Source organism: Festucalex cinctus, chromosome 10 (genome assembly GCF_051991245.1).
Source record: "Festucalex cinctus isolate MCC-2025b chromosome 10, RoL_Fcin_1.0, whole genome shotgun sequence".
NCBI classification, from domain to species: domain Eukaryota; kingdom Metazoa; phylum Chordata; class Actinopteri; order Syngnathiformes; family Syngnathidae; genus Festucalex; species Festucalex cinctus.
The window spans coordinates 14693635-14715889 of NC_135420.1; the positions used below are offsets into that span (position 1 = coordinate 14693635).

Here is a 22255-nt window from a genome sequence, read left to right on the forward strand (position 1 = left end):
TACTTATTTATGTATTTATTTATTTATCTCTTTATTCACTACTTCTTATTTATTTACTGATGTAAAATATATTTACTTGTATTTACTTGGGGGAAAAAAACCTGTATTCGCACTTGTTTACTGCAAAACTGATGTTTATGTACAGTAGTTTGTATACAGCAACGCCTGTTCTTAAAGCGCTTTATAAATAAAGTTGAGTTGACTTCACACAATTATGAGCAATTACCTTAAAACCCAAGAGACTATTCTCCTTTTTAAAGCCAGTGTGTTTCCAAAGCTGTAGCAGTTTAGAGGGCTTTGCTATATGTATGTATATGCGCACACAAACGTGTTTAGTGAGCGGGTGAGCTTGAAAGAATGTGAGCAGGAATGTGCATGTTTGTTTTGCACGTGTATCTTCATTGTTGTTGTGCAAAGGCTTCCTGTCAACCAGAATAGCAGAAAATCTCTTATCTCCTCGACTGGATGGGAAACGTGGCTTTACGGCATTTGTGTTAGCAAAGCCAGAGATCAACGCATTGGAACACACAAAGCTGACTCTGCCCAATATACAAGCCACAGTTTATAAATAGGTACACAACTCTGTCTGTCGACCGTCTTATCATCGGCTCATGTTTGGGTGTGAGGGCGAATCCCTTTGGAAGTTTCTTTGTTTTGTCTCTCAACAGTTCCGGCATCCACCGAACTGAACGCAATCGCTTCAGTGATGCTGTCTTTTCACATGTAAGAATCATGTTTACCATGCAAAATAATGTCAATTTAATTCAGTTCACTTTATTTAATACCACTTGTGTGTAAGTAGAGTGTACGTTTAACACCTGAGATTCTGTCTCAGTCATCTAGTGATGTTTTATATTTACCACGCAAATTACTAAGCTGTGCAGTGTACTGGATATATAGTAAGTTTATTTTACCCTCTCATTTTAAATGTGATGCACTCTGGCTAAAGTGTTCACACATGGTCTACTTTCAAATAATCAAGAAAAACTACACTAAGAGCAATTTCTGGAGAAATTGCATGGGAAAGCTGAATGCTAATAGCTGAATGCTAAGATTTGGATGCATGTGGAATGCTTATGAAGTAAATTGAAAGAACAATTATGAAATGACGACCTCCTGGTTACTGGACAATGCACTTTACCAACTGTGCCAACGAGCAGTATCAAACACCTGGTAATGATGATATGTTATATGTATAGAAGTGGGCGTGGAAAGTGGCACTTAGAAATAGTTCAATCTTTATCCCATTGAAAATGAATGGGGAAAAGTTGATATTTAACATTAAATTGTGAGAATAATGTAAGTAATGTGGAATCACACACTATATACCCCGGGAGGCGTGAATTTTTGAAGCAAGTTGAAAAGTGTAAATCGGAAATATTACGTGGGAGTTGTTACATGGCAAAAAAAAGTGTGGAGAATAAAAATCACAGTAACATATGTGGGAATGTTTCAGCATTCCCACAATAAGGCAGATGTTTACAAATTTCAATTTTGAGATTTCTCCAAAAATACTCTCCTTCAGATCTCTAATTTCTTTTCCAAGCAGCCCAAACCTAAAATTGTAGTCGGAGTGTATGAAAACAAGTGGTTAGTAGACAATGTGCAACAGTAAGAAGATATTTTATCTATAATGAACATGATAACTTCATTATTTTTCATGAACAATTAATACCTTTAAACATCACGGCTCACCCAGAAAACAGGTGAGCCGTGATTGGTCGTTATCTATTTCCTCAGCACAGGTGATGTCATCAACAGTTGACAGCAAGTGGGAAAATGTGTTTAAAGGTATTAATTGTACATGAAAAAAAAAAAAAAAGTTACCAAATAAATTCTGGACAAAACATTAACTTCTTACCGTGGAAAATGGCTCAATCAGTCAAGTATCCCTTTAATATAATTTCACCAGAGCTGGTCAAATGTTGAATAAAAATTAGTGGCTATTATGTACATTTGCGAGGCAGTAACAAAATTTTTGTCTGTTACCTAATATCTGTGAGGGAACTCTAATAATCACCCCGTCATATTATAAATTGTGGAAAGCTTTCACGAGCTACATAATGGGTAATGAAATCAGAAGTCTCACAAAATTCTGCACTTGGTGATGGTGTCAGGTTGACTTTTGAGCAGAAAAAGATCTCTGCTTCTTTTCCCACATGTACTTCCTTCTACTCATTAGAAATAAGTGAATCCACCTGGGCCTGAGCTGACACAATGACAAAGTGTTTTATCTTTGGGTTTGTGTATGTGTGTTAGGCTGAGAAATAGACCGTAAAAAATAGACACATAACAGGGTAGACTAATAAAAGGACACATTTTAAAAATAAAGGCACACATATATGCACACACTCACACTAGCACACAGACACAGGATGTGTGATGGGTAAACAGGCGTCAGGCTAGAACAAACTGCTCCACTGAAATGTTTTTCTTTATGAAGTGACCTGCACTTGTTAACCTCCCACATCATCACCTTTGACACATCTCCAAATATAACTTAACAACTTTGTTTTAAGTTTGTTTGTTTGTGTAGTTTTAGGATGTTCTTTGTTTTGCATGTTTGTCTGCATTTCTTTAGTTTGTTGATTATCTCGTTTCTGGTCCGAGCCCCCATCAAATAAGCTTTAAGTAGCTTTTAAGGGGTGTCTCTTTCACATGTAAATGTATATTCAGATTGCCTCATGACAAATTTGAAGGTTTTTTCCCCCCAATGTTAGCTTGATACTCCACTGTCCAGTCACACTTGACATTTTGGCAAGTGGCACATTCTGCAATCAGCAGGATGCGCACTGGCTAGAATGCGGAAGTAACGAAAGCACAGTTATAGTGAAAGCCCTCACAAATTCATAAACCAAGGCCTGCTGGATCATCTGAGTGAAATGGAACGGATGATTCGCAAACAGGAAATGGACGTGTGTTTTCAGGCTCCTTAACACTGAGTCGATTGTTCCACTCGAAGGCCTCGTACATACGTGTGGACAATAGCGCCTCGCGGTAAACAGGAAACAGGACAGAGGTTTGGAGAATGTGTTTGGAAGCTGGATGACCTGCCAGTGGCCACCGCTCGTCTCCTTTGTCAGCCTGTCTCGATGTATTCATCATCTGAGCCTCACATGTTCGCCATTCGATAACAAGTGTGTATGTGTCTAACTATATGTATGGCTCAATCTACTTCCTTACAAGAGGATCAGCTGACACACTGCAAGAACCGAACTGGCAGTTGGTGGTTGCTGTTGCGTAAATGTATTTATTTTATCTTTATTCAAGCACATTTCTGTGATCAACAAAACAAAATTGCGTCGTCATTAGGGTCAAGAGATGAGGTACACGCAGGATTTGTCGCCAGCCAATCACAGAATGGCCAAGTTCTTTATTCCGGCCCACTTTACATTGCCGGCAGTCCTGTAATATGTCTCGCGGAACTTTAACCTGGACATGAATTATTAATTTTTATTGTTTTTAATTAATTGATCTCATTAAATAATTGACAAATTGCTTTATTATGAACAAACTAATAAAACACATGATCAAGTTAAACAATGTAAAACTCCAAAACTTACATAATTTTGAGTTTAACAAGTGTTGAAAAATAATTAGAAAATTTTAAAAATATGAAGCAATTATAGTCAACATATTGTTCCTTCCAAATTTTAAATTGTATGATAAATATAACCCTTTGGTTTTTTTGTGATACCACGTGGTATGAATGATCACAATGTAGGACAGCGGTGCATGTCTCATTCAATATGGCTAAAAAGAAAAATAATTAGATTTCTTTCCTGATTATGACTGGCTAAATTATTATTTGACAGTTTTGGATTCTCCCACCTCTCACATTTGCCTACACTGGATAGCCAAAAAACATGTTGTTGTTTTTTTTAAGTTCTTTTCCAACAACATTGATAATTACGTTAATGACATAGCATCAGGAACAGGTGTGGGTGTCCAAGGACACATAACTATACTAAACCAACAACCTTCTGACTACATGTCCACCATGTGCATCCGAGCACGTGATGTAAAAGAAATTCAAATCAGCGTGAACACGTGCGGATTCCATTGAATGTGCTGCTAATTGAAATGTCTGACCCTTGTTCCACACAACAGCGAGCATAAAAGAAAAAGAACACCGTGTAGGTGTGTGTGGGGGTGTGCTGTCCAAGCATGCTTGGCACTAAATTACAGGGGAGTTTGCAAAGAATGGCCCCTCTCGTGTTTATTTAATGATGGCCATCATTGAATGAATAAACGCATCAGGGTGTGCATAACAATACGCCGCTGTCATGAGGTGAAACGAGTTTCCTGTGCTAAAGTGCTGTGAAAGAAACTACTCAGTTGAAGGGCTGACATTTCCATGAAATGACGTCATTCGAACACTAAATGCATTCCAATTCTATTTCAACCTTGAAAACTTTTTTAAATGGCAACTTCAATAGCAGTGCAACATCTCTCGTATTAACCTTTCACAAGATTTGCCTGTTGGTGAAAGAAATGTAGAAAGTACTCTTGGACCTGAATATTGTGTTGCACATATTAATTCTCTGTACTGGAATTCTCCCCATCTTTCTATTTAACAGACCTTGGTCTGTTTAAGACCTGCCTGGGTACTAACTCTAACCCTAAAAAACATCTGTGACTCACACCGTTCAAATGCCTCGTTCCTGGGAACTGCGGCAACATCGACGCCATCCTCAAAAGGCCCATGAATGAGAGGATGTTCTTCATGCTGCTGGTGAGGAAGCACAATCTTTTACACGAGCTGTTGAGGTACTTTTAAGCAGCTTTTTATTGAATCGGTACTGTGTTTGTCACATTCTGAAGGACAAAACCGACTGCTGAGAGGATCATCGGTACCCCCCGATGCACTCTTAAGGACTTGCGAAGATCTAAGACAAAGTCTGGCAAAATATAGTTAGACTCAGTCCGCCCTGTTTCCAGCTCCGCTATTGAACAATGCAGACCAAAAGGCGCTGACATAGCTTCTTTCTCTTTGCCAGGAACTTCATAAACAGTTGACTCATAATTTTAGAATGAAAACACTTACAAAGACTAGCTAACTCCGACTCATCATGTCACCAGACCACACAAATGCTTTACTACATTACAGACAAGCAATTATATGAAAAACTTTTTTTTTTTATGTTCATTACTTTTCTATTCGTATCTGTATTGTCACTCAATCCTGGCGGTTTTTCGGGATTGGAATATACAGTACTACTCAACTCAACTTTATTTAAAGAGCACTAACTCATTCACTTTTTTTTCTGTTTTACTGGATTCTGACTGATTTTGCAAGGCCCACAGAATATTGTGTTCTCTTGCTATAAAAACATGGAACCTACCAAAAGAAAGATTAGAATCTCTTATTTAAAAAAAGTATATTTGTATCTATTTCAGTTTTGCAGCAATTAGCATTAGAATATAGCCGAGTTTCATCATTATTCACAAATCTGTTTAGTACATGGGGAAAAGAGCTTGTTGCAACATGGCCCTGGTTGATCTGTTATACTCTGCTGCCACCTGCTGGCCATTGTTTTTGTAATAAATACATTGCTTTAAGCGACCTTCAAGTCAGAGGCTGCATCAAAGGCTCCTGTATGCTCTAGCATAAAAAATAAAACGTTTAAAAAATGCATAAATACGTTTTTGGGACCATGGCAATATTTAAAAAACAATGATTTTATACGTTTTTGGGAGCAAATGAGTTAATGACTGCAAGTGAACCACAACTACTTTATTACTTTAATTATTACGTATGTACGAGTATTATTATATGTATGTATTATTATGTATGTATATATATATATATATATATATATATATATATATATACATACATAATTATTATTATTTTTTTCCAATTTATATATAATGTCTTGATTTGGGTTTTAAGACATCTTGAGACATGAGTCTGTATGTGTATTTTCCTATCGAGTCATTTTGCTGATTGAACTAATAGGCCCGATATAGGCCTAATAGGGGCCCGATTTACGTGTGATTTCCTAAGAAGGGTCATAACTTCATTTTCGTGCAAGTCCACGAAATTGATGAAGCTGCCGCACACCCAGTGTACCTGATATTTTGCTCATAGCGGGTAAAACGGGCACATTTTAATTTGCATGCTGAGGCAAGTCTAGTTTAGCATGTTTGTGAATTTTCAACCTGCAAACCAACAAACAGCAAGCAAAACGATATTTCTTGCATTTGTGCTATGCAAGAAGGAAGTCTCTTTTACAGTCACCTGTATCTCTGCTTCTATAATTAGCAGCAGGCTGCCATCCCCCGCTGAGGCTGATCTGCGTCTGGCTCGTGCAAAGCAACCTTCCTCGCGTCTCTGCTGATTAGCAGGATGACTGCAGAGGTTTTGGCCGAGATGACGCCAAGAGCAATCTGCTCCGACTCGGCCTGCTCGTCTGGGCTATTTCGAGCTGCCGCCAGTGCAAGGGGAGGAAAGGATTCAGAAGAACCCGCTTTTGGCTCGTGTACTGGCGGGCTCCGGAAGAAAGCCTTCCAAAAGGTGTTTAAATCAGAGCAGCCTCTGACGCCAACGTCCTGATCATGAACCCGTGCCTTTGTTTCAAGCGAGGTGGCGCTTTTTGATCAAATTCAACACAAAGAGCTATTGAAGAGACAGGATGTTTTGTCATCTCATGATGCTGGCACAAGAACTGACACAGCATCTTTTGCTGGTTTACTAACTCATTTCACGTTGTCATTCATTAATTGCGGACAGTAAAACAAGCATAGCAGGCCTCCAGGCCTGGATCTCCTGCGAGTGGGGTAGCTGATTCCGCGGCCTAAAGGGTCGTGGAGGTCCGGCACCGACAAGCTGAGGTCGAGCCGGTTCCGGGGATGTGCTGGTTTTCTCTGCAGGGCCTATCGTTCACCCGGTAGGGGGGAGTGTAAATCACCCTAGCTGTATCCGAAAAATGTGCTTGATTTCTGGGTAAAGGTAGGTCTGAAGTGCAACCCCTGGATCCGGGGAAGGGAAGGTCGCACGGTGACGAGCCATATACCATTGGAAAGGTTTCGGCCATGGGGTTGCAGGGATGTGCTCCTTTTCCCCATAGGGTGAACCGTTCTAGAGATACGTCCTGGAGAACAGTACTGGGAAATTGGGAGCAGTTTTACCCAGGAATGGTGCATCATAAGTGGGATAAGCAAGGGGCCTGGGTACCAACCCCCCTCCAGTATCTCGTAAACGGAAGGTTAAGAAGATAATGTTTATTCATCACCATCCACACCCACATTTGTTCACATTGACATTCCAGTCCGCCTGCCCCGAAACTTGCCTGTACTCTCATCATGTCTGTCATCCACTTCAATAATTAGTGGCAGCAAACAGGCTTTGCACACACTACTCAGCTACTTTTACATGCATGCATGCGTGTGCTTCTCTGCTGTGGAGGGAGACAGTCTTATGTGTGTGTCTGAGTAATCTACACATCCTCCAATCAGCCTCAGGTTTAAGCAGAGGATCGGTGGTCAAAGGTACGCCGGCCACGATTAACTGACCTCCGCTAATAACTTGCTGCAGAGATTTTTTAAAAGCACTTTTAAGCCAACACTTACTGATCTGGCCTGGTGTGAACCTTTTAAATGTTTCATATGCACTCAAGGGCTTTTTAAAGTTCACAGCATTGAACTGAAGAACATAAAAATATGAAAATGGGTAGTTTTGATTGAAGCTACAAAAGAAGACACGTAAATGTATAACATTTAAGGCCTGCTATTTGCATGGGGATCGGAACCCGTGCCAGCCTGTGAATAGTGAATGTCTACGCATAATTTGTGTCCAAAATGCAATGGAAAAAAAAGTGGAAAAAGTAAAAAAAGATATATATTTTTTAACCCCCCCCCCCCCCCCCCAAAAAAAAAAAACTCTTGAAATAAAAAATATTTAAAATGTTCATATATATATATATATATATATATATATATATATATATATATATATATATATATATATAGATATATATATATATATTTATTTATTTTAATTTTTTTTGGTACCTCTATCTAATCCACCAAAATGAATGTTCATCTGTTTATCCAGCCAGAAACCACTACAACACAATAACATGTTGGTGTCATACCTTATAAAAAAAAACAAAAACTGTGATACGTGAGAAAATCACTTCCTCACATTAGTGTAACATTTGTCTAATATGAATGTTGGCAGGATGAGATTACTGACACCACAGTAGAAAATAAAACAACCTTCATGTTTGATGTTTTTTTCCCTCATTGGCTGCCAGGACTTTCAGTTGAGTGAAATATTTGTGACTTTTCTCCATGCCAACTGAATCTCAGAGGTGGGAGGAGGCATCGGGGGGGCTGCATGCTTTCTGCACAGCAACGCACACCGGTGGTCACACAATGACAACAGAGGCGGTTTGGCAACTATATCCCAATATTCCTATCTCAGCAACTGTGCAATAGTCAAAACTAGTTTTATGCTTATCACGCATTCATGCAATGAATAACTGCGAGTACTCAGTTTCCATACTGACCTCATTTCCAGCATGTACTTGAAAAGTTTTTAAACCTCAGCGGCTGAACAGTAGATTCATAACAGGCTATTAGAATGTCTTAGTATGTACAATATGATCCATCATCCATTTTTGTTATTATATAGGTCTTGTCTGTTAAGTTCCTAGTTCTTTCTCTGCCTGTTTTGCCGTTTTGTTTTCTTAGAGAGCACTCTAGGGCGGAGCCTCCTGTGTTGCACCTGTTGTACACTCGAAAAAGAGTGAATCGTTGAACCAATTTAAGATTACAAATTGTCGACCAACTTAAAAAAAAATGCTTCAGTCGGTAACACACGATTGAATTAAGTTAATCAAAAGTGAAGATATTAAGTTGAATTAATTGTGATGAAAATTAATTCATTATCAGTTCATTAAACAGTTCATTAAATATACGTTTATGAATCTATTGTTTAATGAACTCAATTAATTGACCACTGACCCTGAGCGAGTGCAGTGTGAAAAGGTCTTAATTATGGTAACACTGTGTTGCCTCCGATAAAAGGGATCTATCTCTCGACACATTTACCGTCATTCACTGATTCATTCACAGTTCAGCACTTGTGCAATGATGTTTCTTTAAGAGTGAATGCTGAGTCAGCACTCATATGAACAAAAAGATGACATCCTCGTGATTATCTCTTACATTTTGGCCGTAATATTTTTGCACACACACACACCATAAAAACCGTACCAAAAATGTTATCAGCAAAAAAATAAATAAAAAATAATAATAATTCTAAGAATATTTTTCAAGTGATATTTGAACATGTCATGTATGAATGTTCTGTGACTCCAGTTGAATGTACATTACTGTTCTGTCACTGCCAAAGAATACAATATGAGTAAAGGTAGCACTTGACTAACGTTTGTGTGTTGGAACAGGTGGTGTCACTGTCTGTCATGTTCCCAAATAAACAGAACTGGCAGACAGATTATATAAGAAAGAAAACTGCCAAAATTGATGAAAGAGAGCCTCTTTGTTAATACGAGTTCTATGACATAATGAGTTGATTTAAGAAGCTTTCCTCAGTGTCAAACTTTCTCTGCCAAAAAAAAAGTTCTGTTCCAGATTTCACAATGAACATGTGACATACAGTGTGTGTACTTCCTCAAACATGACAGCTAAAACATTCCGCTACCTAAACTGAAATACCAGCAACACCCTAGTACTAACTCTTTACACTGGAATGAAACTTTTAACAGCGCACTGCTTGTTTTTTTGTTTTTTTTTTCCTTTTAAGCTCGCCAAGCTGTGACTATTTCTTGGTTGCCAAGAAACAGATGTCCACTTCCCCACCAACAGAAGCACAAAGCAACAAAACAAAAGGCATCTTCACTGTTAGTATCCATTCAGCACTACATCTGTCTGCAATTGTTACATAAAAAGATGGATGACAATAGCAACCGCTATTAGCGGATTCGTTGGCGCTTTGCTGCCGTTTATCCTCGGGCTTTACAGAGAACTGGAAAGGTAAACATGAGGTATTTAATAGGATTTACTCAGAGGCACATCACTGCATGCTACTGTTGAGGAAGTGGTTCTTGTAATATAATTAATGTGCAAAAGCAGAAATGCTTTTGTCCTCTTTTCTATTGACACAAGTGAAATAATAGCGGGAATTCGCGGAAAATGGCTACTTCAATCCAAAATGGCCGATTTCTTGTTCAATTTCAGGGTTCCTGAGACCTTTTTTCGTGCGTCTTGTTATGACAGACATGTCCGTCCAATTTCATGTTGATGAGTGAAACTGGTGTTTGGGGATTTTTGCTTTTTTTTTTTTTTTTTTTTCCAGTAGGCACTAATGAATACGTTTTGGGAGATAATGCTTGAGCCATAATAAAAATATTTAGAACCTGTCTTTCTATGATGAACCAAACCAAAGAGGAAAAACTACTCAAGTTGCGTTTAAGCAAAACACGGTCCTCCTCGTATTTAACCCTATAAAGCAAACATATCATATTAAATACAAGACATTTTTAGCCCTCTATTTCATGAGTATAATATTTTTTTTTCCATTAAAACCCTGATGTTTATGATCTGACACATGCATTGCACGGATAATCCATTAGAGGGCAGTATCACCCAGCTGATGGCTTTTCCAGAGACCTTGCAAAATTGCCCCAATTGAGAAAAGACACCTATATTTATTAATACTGGTAAACGTTCTGATTTTTGGTAATACTAATATGTTTCAATTGTCTGTTCGTTATTACATTTTTTATAGTTATAAATGTACAAATTTAATGCATTGTGACCCGATGTATCAAATATGACACAAATCAAAAGTCATATGTGGAAGTTGATTTTCAAAAAAAAAAAAAAAAAAAAGTTTGCTTGAAATGACCAATTAATATTCTATTCACAAAGAATCAGAACTTTCTCTCATATATTTCATGGTTCAGGCTTTATAGAGTTAGGAGCCAAAAAATCAAAACTGATCCATATATTATCCACCAACTCTGAACCAACCATGAACAGAATGAATACTAAACCAGCAAAGATGAGTTAGTATGAATAATATATTTCCTGTGTATATTCACAGTTAGCGAGAGTTTCTTGAAACTGGCTTTTCTCTCAACTCAGACGCATCCTCCCGATGGCTTTGCAGGTGACCCAGAACAGACCGAGGTGCTGCTATATATTTTAGGAGCCGAGGATGCGCTGGATTAAGCAACCTGTCACAACAGTCCTGCGGAAGAGCAGAGTGTGCTGCTCAGTGTCACTGTGATCTGGAGTTGTGACAACGTGGCTGCAGGCGATGTTCTGCTAAATCCGACGGTTACATAACACACATGCGCACATGCAGTCAATTCTATTTCAAATTTTTCATCCTAATACAAATCCAGTGTAAATCGGAGGCATGACCACATCAACGTGTCAACAAAGATAACAGCAACTCTTCAAAAATTAAATAAAATTGCTATATTTTAGAAAAAGACCCGTTTAATATTGCAGTACCTAACCTAATTACAATTTTAGCTTGCAGCTGTCATATTCACTAATTAGCATATGCAATGAGTAAACAGTGAGAAAGTGCACCGAACTGTAGCTCCTCCACTGCATGATGTGATGATTTTTGAGTTTTCATTGTTTTCTTTTAAGCTTAAAGGAAGGCACCTTTAATTTTACATGTATGGCTTGATTGGCAGTAAATAGTTAGTTTAGCTACGAAACATGCATAAGAGCTGAAGAATACACCCAAATATTGATTTATTTAACTTTTTTCAACATAGAAGTACTTCCGTGTTGGAACGCCCTCAAGTGGTGACGTAACAAGTGTGTATACTCGCTTGGCGAACAGTAGTTCACGCAGACAGAACGACGAGGAAGACACAAACGTCACTTATGCCTTACTGTATTGCAAAATTTTGCAAGGTGTCGTCAAGGAAAAACCCGCGAGGAGCACACTGGTATGTTATCCCCCCCCAAAAAAAAGACTATTTGCGTAGAAAATGGCTTGCTAAGTGCTGTCGACATCCCGGCAAGGACAAGCAGGCGCGGACGTTATGTTTTATTAGCTCGTAAGTTGTTTATACTTCACAAATTGACCATGTTCATAATCTTATTTTAACAAAAAATTTATTGAATGTGGATTAGTGTCATTATCATCGGCATGTGCGACGTACTACATTTGTGTTCTGTCCCGCTGTTCTTCCTGTGGTGCATTCCAGTTTCATTTGCATTTCTATTAATTTCGTTCGGATCCAAACCATTGATAACCAGCCTAGGTAACGGCGTCTCGCATTTCCTTACTTCATTTTGTCTATAAATAAACACGGTTAATACACAACCTTCTTGCAAGCTTTCGTTTACATCATCGGGACGCTACGCAAAAAAAGAAAAAAAAACAGCTAGGGGAGGTTGGGCGCTGTAACGACGATACATATAATTTTACTATTTTTTTCTTTTTCCTGAAATAGTTTGTCAGTTCCACACGTTTTGCATTGCTCGTGCTGTGTGTCACTTTACCTGTTGGATATTTGCTCCTCCAAGACTTTTCTTCTTCACATCTTTCATCGCAACCAAAGCTATCCTGAGAATGTCTATTTAGTATTGCCATGTTGAATGTCTGATGTTCCAGGATGCAGTTGAGATTGTCCGCAAGGAACCGATCCTCGATTTCTTTTATTTCCAGACAGCACACATTTATTAGCGGATTGTCCATTCCTGCAGCTCCCGCACGAGCACCACTCACCCACCGCCTGATTCACTCGTTCATTAAAGTTTATTTTGTGCCCGAAAAGACCATCTGGCGCCACAACTTTCACATCCAAGGCAGATTTTCCTTCGGTAGGGTTATTTTGTCGTGTTGGCTCGAAGCGATAAGGTTTAATCCTTCCGGGTTTGACGCTAGATGCACGGCTGCGTTGCATAGCGCTTCCATAGTGCAGCGTTTACACACTAAGTGACGTAAACATCCGGGTTATTTAGTCACGTGTATCAAACATGCCGGCGTTCGATTCATTTTAACATCGGTTTAAAAGTTATTAAATGTACATAAAAAAATAATCACGTCACCAAATTAATTATTGAAAAAGTAGCAACTTTTTGCTGCTAAAAATGGATCAATAAGTAAAGTGTCCCTTTAAGCATCTGACTGCAGTAATTTACAGCTAAACGAAAGGAGTGTTTAAGAGTGCTATTAAAATGTGTTTTACGATGATAATGATTATAATTTGTTCTACAATTATTCAGAGATATTTTTCCCCACAATTGTCATATTTAGGTATCAAATCTGATGACATGCACCACACACGTGCACAGGTAGCCAAAATTGTGCCTGCGCCTCAATTTAGTGCATCAAAAATAATCACATGTGCTACCATTTAGACCTGCTTTTACCGAGTCTAAAATCTACTCTTTTTGTCACCAAATTGGATATGCGCCGAGGGGGAGCTTGGCAGTTCAGGGCGCCAAGTGTGTCTACCAAATTCATAAACACAAAATTAGACTTGCCCTTGCACCAAAATAAAGGTGCACCTGTTTTTACGTCACGCTCACAGGCTACCAAAATAGGGCCGTGGGTGTCTCATGATCAATGGCTGAAACACTCTGTGACCACTTCTGAAGATATGTCCAGAAATATTTTTAAAAAAAGAATTATTAAACAAACATAAAAACAAATGAAACTATTTATTTTCTCGAGTGGTTGTGCTCAATTGTGTCGTGCACAAACTTGACCTTGTCTCATGACAGACACACTCTATAAACTGAAATTTAGTCGTAGCAATAAAACCACATTCCCTGTATGTCTAACACAATGACAAAACTTCAGCAACAAACTGTTAGCAGACAAAGAAAGTTTGTCTGGCTTATTGTTGGTGCGTGAACAAAACGTGTCCCTGATTGTGACACGCTCATTCAGGCGCTCAATGCTTTGGCACGTGTCAAACTGCTGAGAATTCCGGTGACAAGCTCTTATTGGTTTGTTCACCTCCTACTGATTCAACAAACGAGTGAGAAGAGAAAAAAAAAAAAAAAAAGACTGCCCTGCACATGCTTTCTGTCGTCGCAGATTGTCGCACAAACTACATAATGCACATAATGGTATAATCTGCATGAGACAGGAGAGTATAAAGTAAGCACGAAGCACATTTCTATTTAAACCAAGAGGTGACTGTGGAATCTACCCTTTGTCTCCATTATTAGTGGCCCCATTTTCAAAGTCATTACTCAAACACTGTGCTTATTATTAGATATTCTTCTAAGTGCCACGAGAGAAAATAATCCACGGATACTATAAATACAGAGACACATTAGAAACGTCACGAGACCTTTTGATGCATGTGCCGCACGCACGTGATATTTCTGAACAAGACAGCTAAACGCAGAAAAGGGCGACGTCGTTTGCTCACACATTAACACGTGCCCACAGACGCATACAAGCATACTTGCATGTATTGTTTTGCAGGACTGTATATGTAAATGCAAAGACTGAAAACGTAATGCCTGCGTGTGTAAAAATGTGCAGCAAGGTAAAAGGAAGCTTACACAAAACATCAATACAACAATACAAAGAATGAACATCCAAACTTATTATAAACATGCTATGTTTTAATTAGTCATGTGGATACATGCTTTTAATGAATTCCAAAGTCATTATCAGTTATGCCGGTAAAAAATGTGCACATTTGTGAATAACAATTATATTACTTTTTCCAGTCAAGTAATCAGACTTTTGTTAATCTTCTCATATCACAAAATATTTACTTCCAAATGCATTTAACATGCGGTATTTCTGACTGCTTATTTTAAGATACTTATTACTTAAAGGGATACTTCACTTATTTAGCCCATTATAGCAATAAAAAGTTCATATTTTGTCTATACTTAATTTAATACTTTCATTATTTTTCACATACAATTAATTAGCACCTTTAAAAACACATTTACAACTTGCTGTCGACTGAAAATGACGTCACAAGGGCTCAGGTAACCAATCACAGCTCAACTGTTTTCTAGGTTTGGTCATGTGACATTCACAAGCTGAGCTGTGATTGGTTACCTGAACCCTTGTGATGTTATTTTCAGTTGAATGCAAGTTGCAAAATGTGTTTTTAAAGGTACTAATTGTACATGAAAAATCATGAAAATATCAAATTTATTATAGGCAACATATTAATGTTTGACTGCCAAAAATGCCTAAATAAGTAAAGTATCTCGTTAATCTTGTCTTGGCATTGAGTGTTAACAGCCAGTTTTAAGTACTGTGATACTTAAAACAAACATTTTCCATATTTTAACATGACTATAACCACTAATCAAAGGACCTGAACTGGGGTTTCATAAGTGACTTAGAGTGTCATTTTCAGCAGTGAAAAGTTAATATTTTGTCCAGAATTAATTTGATAACTTCATTATTTTTCACGTACAATTAATACATAAAAAAAAAAAAATTCTACTTGCTATCGACTGATGATGACATCACCTGTGCTGAGGAAACAGGTAACGACCAATCATGGCTCAGTTTGTGACTCAACCCAGAAAACAGCTGAGCTATGATTGGTTGTTATCACTTCCTCAACACAGGTGATGTCATCTTCAGTCGACAGCAAGTGGAAAAATGTACAGTGTAAATGATGAACCAACCACTGTAACACTTTCACTAGTCACTACCATCACCTTCCCCTTCTTGGCCATCGTCTATTATTCACGCATTCAAACATGTAGCGAGACATGTTTGTATAGCTCCTTTCGTCTAACAATGTGATGATTGTCACTTCCTCTAAAAGCCAGAAAACGACCACACTTTTTGCAAATATAATTAGTGCACCAGTTTAAAGGGGATGTGAGCAGTCCAGGCCACATTCATACATGTGAGGTGGAGACCCTCAGGTGCACACTTGAGAATAACAACACAGAGAGGAAACATCTGTGGAGCGGCTCATTGCACACACTGGAATGTACGCATATGAAACATGACTCATTGGTGTTTATTTTGAAGTTGTGACTCTCATGCTAAGAGCTACGTATCTAATGTGTTGACACTCTCACCTAGCTAAATAAGTCATCCCACATAGTAGTTTCCAAAAAAGTCCAAAATATATGAAAAAACCCCCCCACCTAAATACATGTTAAAAGAACAAACAGTTCTTAACTTTAAAGTGCAACACAACTGAAATGCACTTTGTCAATGGATTCTGTTGTGTACTACTAGTGGTAATTCATATACTGTACTAGTGATACTTGTACCACTGAGAATCACTGTCCGAGTTCAAATGGATGTTTCAATATTTCAAAACATGTTTTGTTTATTTTCTATTGTTTAACTTTTATGTTCGTAAAAACAACTTCAGTATATTAAAGCATTAGGGAGTAGGACTTGATACATTTTTTTTTTACTTCTTTCTACTCCTTTTGAACAACTTGTATTTTATACTTGTGATGTTTATCTGTTCAATAAAACTCAATCAATCAATCATTACAATGGATTGAAACTACATGGAATCAGAAAAGTATTCACCACACTTCACATTTTCCACATTTTGTTATTGTTGCCGTCTTATTCCAAAATTTATTGACGTTTTTTCTAGCGCTGTCGAATGATTATTTTGTTTTACTAACTAATCGAGCAATATTTTATATTGTATTATTTATTTATTATTTTATAGTTATATATTTTTTTCTACTATGTTCTACCAAGCTTGTAACAGATATTTACTCGTGTAAAATAATGGAATTGAAGTAAAATCATTTTCTCTTAGATGCGCCGCACGTTCACGATGGATGGATGGATGGATGGATGGATGGATGGATGGATGGATGGATGGATGGATAATCTGCTAAAGAAGTACAACTAATCTGCTATTTGAATTTGGCTTTGGAAAGTGCGAAAACTATTTTAGAATTCTCCAACAAGCATCAAGCAAGTAAAATTACCTATAAAGAAAGTTTAAAATATTACCTAGAAAGTAAATAAAACTGAGTTAACCAAATTAATTTTTTAAAATGGTTTAAAGAATTAAAATTAATCTCCAGACTATGCTTTAATTTTGAAAGCCCTAATTTCCCCCCTTATTTTTGATTTACAATACATTTGCAAATAAAACAAAAACAAAAACAATACAAAGTTCCAATTCACACTTGACCCTCTTGAGCACAGGCTGTTTCTAGCACAGGCTAGAAACTGGATGGCTAATACTGTGACAAATAGGAAGAAAATGTAATGGGCCATGTTCACTGCTGTTCCCATCACAGCGTGTTAACCTGATTTTCTAGACAGCATTGTAGGTAAGCACGTCTAAAGTCACAGCAAAGGCATCAGCAGACAGGTTTACTTAGGATCAGATGGTGCATCTACAAAATTAAAATCGGGATGCCCCACTTAACCAGCTGGCATCATGTCACCACTTTGCTGCTTTTATGACGTCATTTAATTCACCAAGTCAGCTGCCCATAACGCAAGCGAGAGTTGACACCAGGTGAATGTCAGCATCACCACAGCGCAGCGAGGACAGCTTGAGACAGTACATCCGCCGCACGTGTCCTGGCCAGAGACACCTGAGACTTGCTGGTGCACGTGCCTCATGACCGTTCAATTCAGCCATCATTTTTTTTTTTTTTTTATCATCTAGAATGTCATGCCAAATGTAGGTCAACACGCACTCCTTATGCTTTTCCTAAGGACACTGCTTTCTATCTGTCGTAGTCTCACGACAACCGTGCGTTAGCTTATTTTACAATTTATGAACTTTGGAGCTTAGCGTTAAGTTTAGTTTCTGATTAGTTACAGTGAGAAAGAAAGAAAGAAAGAAAGAAAGAAAGAAAGAAAGAAAGAAAGAAAGAGAAATATTCCTCTTATGCAAGTCATGTTTTGTTGTGTTTTTTGCTTTGGCTTTTTGTGTGATACAATTGCTATTACAGAGCATTGATGCAAAGAGAAAAATTGTGATGACCATCTGTAGTATAGTGGTAAGATCGAGACAAAAGTGGCACACACATTTTTGTTCTGGCAGATCAGTAAACAACATGCAACAGAATATACACTGAAACACTATGTTTAACTGTTTAAGACTCACCTCCCCAGGCACATGCAGTATTCTCTCTCTCTACATCTGTTGGCGATTCCCTAAGAATTACATGGCAAGTTTTAATATGCAGCGGTGAACTTGACGAAAAATAACTCAAGGCAAAAATGTGTGTGCCCCCACTAGTCCAAACACAGTACAGATTAATAATGTGGATTAAGAATTACATGAAGTAAGTAAATCATCAGTGTACAAGAGGCGCCATTTTAGGATAAAACGGCATGAGTTGGCGACAGAAATGAGTCGCATTGTGAGCATCATGTGACCAAACTCAGAAAACAGGTGAGTCATGACATTTGCAATGCGAGCCCGAAGGCGGTTTGACGTCAATTTCAGGCGACAGCAAAGGGCGGTGCAGGATAAAATGTCAGACTCCTGAGATGGATATAAATATGTGGATTACGCACACATACGCATCAATAAACGCTAATGCTAAATGCTATCTTGGTTGACTGTTCAACAGTGCTAAACAAGTCAATGCACTGGCCAGTTGGAAGTAAACGGGACATCTGGCCACCCTACTAAATTCACTAACATCCTGTATATTAGAAGCAAGAAAAATAGCACCATCTGTGGATCTGGTGGGGCACTCCCTTGCTATATTGTACGTCACATCACAAAATCATAAACGTTTTAGCATTTTCTTCTTGTTTTGTATGCGGCTGCTGACAAAAGTGCACTCACATTCAAACGCCTCACCCCGATCATGCACTCGCCCACTGCAAATCTTCCATCCACGCCTCGCCTACTTTTGCAATCCTGCATCCTCACTTGTTGTGGCCTAAATAACCCCCGTCCCATCCGGCGGCTGAGAATCACACGTGAGCCACAAGTCACACTACCCTCTCTCTTTTTTTTTTTCCAAGCGTCACTCAATGTGACGGAAGGAGGAGTAAAACGTCTTTGTAAGATTGAAAAGCCTTCCAACCTTCACAGTCTGCATTGTTGTCAAAGCTGTGCTAGAAAGTCACTGGTGAATGTTTCAATTCAATTTCAATTCAAATTTTAATTCAAAAAAGAAATGATAGGGGCAGAAAGAAATAAAACTTGTGATATCTGCCCCTGTTACATCAATTAAACAAAAATGGTGACGACACATTGAAAACATATCAATTGTCATGTTTTCTTATATGTTTGTTGGGATAAATGAATTTAATATAGTATTTAATGTCCAATTTCAATATTTTTTATTTTTGTATTGCAATCGTTAGCACATTGTAGCTCACATGCAACATGCCTACTCACATTGCAAGCAATCTGTTAGAGTGAAAATGCAAGTTATTGCCCATCATTCGGGATCCTTGTGATTCAGAACCAAAGTCTTAAGAGGTTCCCCAAAACGCAACAAAATGTGTCTGGAATTGATGCTCATCTCTCTCTCTCTTTTTTTTTTTTTTTAAATGGAAAGTTAGTCAAGTACAAATGTCAAAGTCTGGTCCTCGAGGGCCGGAGTCCAGCATGTTTTTGATGTTTTGAGACAATCAGAATAAAATGTGTCTCACATTTTCTCACAACCGTTCCAGCGAGCATCACTTTATGACTCCTTAAGCTCTCTATGACTGCATGAAATAGATGCTCAAGTCTTATCAGCCAGAACCAGACCACCTGACTGTGATTGCCACAGGAAGAACTCCGATGGAAAGAACTCAAGCTGAAGGTGTTTCTAATTTGGTCATTTTTAAATCACGTGATTTAGATAATGAAAGTGCTATCTACGACTCTGCATGTAGAAGATAGCTGAAATGGAAATTTTTCCTCAAATCGCACAAATGTCACATGGAGTAGCAATTGTGTTTTTCTGGGCCAAAAGCAATTCATTTGATCATTGAACATGATCATTAATTATGACATACCTTGGGGCTTGGGAACCATGAAAGACCTATAGCGTCAAAACAACTTGAATATTACGATACTTTTATGTACAAAGTTCAAATGTCAAATCATACCTATAAGATATTAGACTGATTTTCATCTATAAAGCTTTCTGCTACAAAAGTAGAGTTTGCTTTACTTTCTCACCAGAACATGGATGTATTGTTTTGATTCACACTTGTTGGTTGGCTAATTTGGCCAAGTTGGATTTTAAACAAATTGCAAAGTTTCTACAAAACTTAATAGAATGCTGGCAAGATCTCATGTGATATATTTTGGGTAGCTAACTATTAGCCTTCAAACAGTCTCCTGTGTTTGTGTGTTTCTATTTCTGTTGGAGTCTCCTGATCAACTAATGTGGACATTCTGTACGGGCACACTTCTAACAGCTAATCTCACTGTTTGTTTTCAAATAGAAAGCTCCAGGCCCTTGGAAATAGGCTGCCTATTACACAACACGTATATCATTTACACTTTGATTATGCTGCTATAATAATGCAACCACATTTCAGAATGGCACTCTCGGGACTTCTCCTTTTTTCCCCTCACTCACTGGGAAATATTTGGAAAGCATGTGAGAAAAAGACAGTTGACATGGAAAACACACATTTTGTATTCTGGTCTGACCCCACCGATAAGGCGACGTCATCGCAAAGATGTTTTATTGGCTCCTCGCAGTGAGTCGTGCAACATGGCAAGCTCAGTAGACATTTCACAGTTGTTCAGATGTGGCGCAAACATTCAGTCATTAGCATCATAGTAAACAGATCGGTCTGATGATGTAACATTTAGAACAAAGTGTACAACACTGCCATCTTGTATGTGCTATTCTCTCACAAGTATTTACTAAATCTACCCTTACCTTTCTCTACGTACTCCATTGCAGTGTATTTACTCTAAGTAGCTCGACTTGTCAAAAAAAAAAAAAAAAAGTGTTTAAATTGTTAGATCACAACCGTGTTCAATTTGATGTTATGCAACCTTAATCCTATGCTTGAATTCAAATACTCCTTTCATTGTGAATGATTAGAAATGCTGCTTATGTGATTTTGTCTGCTCAAAGGCTCATGTGCTTGTAGCGTCTAAAGGCTAGCTTTGTGATTGCTGTGAAAGCAAGCTAGTGGCTTAGTGGAGTCCAACAGGCATTTAGTAGAAACGCAGTCAAGCCGTACTACTTACCCAATATTTTATCTGCACGCTAGTCCATGTCAATAGCATGTGTCGTTTGTGGTCCTGGTGAATGTGAACTACATGTAGTTGCTTAAACTATGGTGCAATATGTACCTCCGGAAAAAAAAAAAACCATATTGGGCTCTATTTTTGTTACCGGTGTTATCTTTTGCAGTGTGTGGCATAACCTTACATGGGGGAAGGTTAGACCCAGTGTTGGTAATTTTGCAGATCTGTGAGTTGGAGGGCTCCACTGCTGTGGGAGCAGTTATAGCTGACTTTTGATTATGACTTCCATTATGGCCAACCAAAGCGGCTACTTTCCTTCCACTAATTGCACACTTGAGATTTGACATAGTGGAACAACATCTATGCTGTGAGGTGGGCAGTCTGATTGTTCATGAGCTCCATCGTGGCACAGCTATGATGGAGCTCATGAACAATGAAGGTTTGATGCCTGCTGCTCACGCAACAGCGGCGTTATTTACAGGATGAGCAGAAATGCCCGTCGTTAGGCTCTTAGGGATGAGTTCCCAGTGAATGTTTATGATTTGTGGAGCCTCTGACCTCTCGTTCGCCGCCAGTGCACTCTTCTTCACTTCAACTACGAATGCCTTTCTGCGTACCGCATTTCTCTCATTACACAATTTGCTTTAGTGGGCCTAAATATGTTTCAAACGGGTTTCATAAGGCCGAACAGTAATCACTCTGTGACCTTGGTTGTGCGGATCGCAGTTTACTGTAAGTCTGGGTTTGGATGCCAAGTCTACTCGTCGAGTAAATAGCAGGCTGGGCGATCCCATCAGCAGGAGGTGCCACGCTGTCCAAAACTGTTTGCATCATTGGCTGGTCTTGTTGAGTCAAAGCTATTTAAATGGCATGAGCTGAGCTGATCAGTCCTGCAGAAAGATCCTGTAGATTAAAAGCAGGATATATATATATATATACTTATTTTTTTTAAATTCATAATTATTATTTAAATTGAAACGGGCTACAAAGAGCGAGAAATTGACTTCAGGATTCTTATTGGCTAAAATGGTCTTGAAGTATGGGGTTAAAGTGCATGTTGTTGCTTTGGCCTGCTCTTTGCTGACTGCAAAATTGTTTACATGCTTACTGAGCTACTAACTTATTACATAAACATAGACAGT

At 38.4% G+C, this 22255-nt stretch overlaps 1 protein-coding gene across 1 annotated transcript in view; it reads right to left on the minus strand.

The window, feature by feature from the left end:
• The window catches only part of lsg1 (large 60S subunit nuclear export GTPase 1), a 43784-nt gene extending 24973 nt beyond the window's left edge, over nucleotides 1–18811 (minus strand). Inside the window, exons 1-2 of the mRNA XM_077534570.1 lie at nucleotides 18747–18811; nucleotides 18054–18103 (exon numbers count right to left, since the gene is read on the minus strand). The gene's annotated coding sequence lies outside the window, so the exon portion shown is untranslated. The remainder of the gene's footprint in view (nucleotides 1–18053; nucleotides 18104–18746) is intronic.
• Between the last annotated feature and the right edge of the window lie 3444 nt (nucleotides 18812–22255).